We start from the raw sequence: 1,514 nt of genomic DNA, 5'->3' as shown, positions 1-1,514 counted from the left end.
CCAAAGTCTATTCGCCAGAGTCCCTACACAGTTTCCCCAGACTTGTCAGACCACTTTGTGGTTCAGACTCCCACCAGAAAGTTTTGTTTTGAAACTTACTGAACTAAAACAGCCCCTTCTGGACCTGCACTGTCCAAGAAACTCACTGGCTTTGTTTTCCAAGCAGGATCTTGCTCAGGAACTGTGTGGACTATCTTTCTCCTTCTGCAAAGTGTAGGATGCATCAGGAAATCTTTCCTCTCTAGAAGGTGCCAATGCCCAAACTCAACACAGGAACTCCTGAACTTGGAATTACCCATGAGGCAACTCTCAAAGCTGAAGCAGCCCAAGAAATCTCCTTTCTCTGCTATAAGGGTTAAATTCTAAGATTGTGACTCCTGGAAAATTCAAATTCTGCCCCCACTCCCCCAAATGCAAGAGGTTGGGCTTAAGGAATAGTCCTTTTCCTCCTCTCTTTTGAGGACACTTTTGAGCTCCTCCTTTCTGCCATCTATTTTCACTGCAAGTCACCACTGCTGCTTCTCACTGAGTTAGACAGAGGGACTGAGAGGAGAGGAGTGATATCCTCTCTAGCTACAACTTGCTTTAGTAAAAGTACTATTTCTCTTCCGGGGGATATTAGGTCACCCTCAGTTATTCCTACCTCAGCTTAGATTTTGTGGCTTACACAAGTTTCTATCTTGAGATTCATAATCAGGCCCAACCTAAATTTGCCACATCAGACTTAACAGCAAGGCACTGTAGAGTAGTGTAAGGAACCCTAGGGCTGAGTTGGCAGACACTGATTCTAGCCCCAAATCTTCCACTCGCTAGCTGTGTCTAAAGTCTGTTCCTGGTCCAACAATTAACAAACACTTATTAAATCCCAGGCACCATGCACTAGGGATAAAGATGCAGAAGTGAGACAGTCTCTGTCCTCAAGGAGTTTATACCTTAACAGAATGAGTTTTCAAAGAAGTAGATACAGAATATATACAAAATAAAATGTTTGATGTGGGCATGAGAAGTAATAACTGGAGGAATCCAGAAAGGCTTCTTGAAAAAGGTTACAACTGAACACAGCCCTGCAGAGAGCTAGGAGTTACAAAAGGTAGAAGTAGGGAGGGAGATTCTGTCTCAGTTTCCTACAAATCTTCAAGAATGCTAACAAGAAGCTACCACTTAGAGCATTCCCTAACCCCAATATGTTATTCATCTACCTTATATGTTAGAAAACTAAGGGGAAGATAATAATAAAAGCTAACATTTACATTTGCAAAGCACTTTATGTATTTTATCCCATTTGAGTCTAACAACAATCCTGAGGTAGGTGCTGTTATTATCCCCATTTTACAAATAAGGAAACTGAGCCACAGAAAGGTTAAGTCACTTGCCCAGAATCACACAACTGATAAAAGTCTGAGGCTAACTCCAAATCCAGCACTGTGCCAAGCTGCCTGGGGTGGGAGCAGAACTGAAGAAGAACAAAACCCCACCAGACTTTTAGATAAAAAGCAGGGACAATGCAACAAAGG

The sequence above is a fragment of the Phascolarctos cinereus genome, unplaced genomic scaffold (assembly GCF_003287225.1).
Source record: "Phascolarctos cinereus isolate Bilbo 61053 unplaced genomic scaffold, phaCin_HiC Scaffold_726;HRSCAF=1367, whole genome shotgun sequence".
Lineage (NCBI taxonomy): Eukaryota > Metazoa > Chordata > Mammalia > Diprotodontia > Phascolarctidae > Phascolarctos > Phascolarctos cinereus.
The sequence above is the reverse complement of the archived record's forward strand: the minus strand, read 5'-3'. Positions refer to the sequence as shown.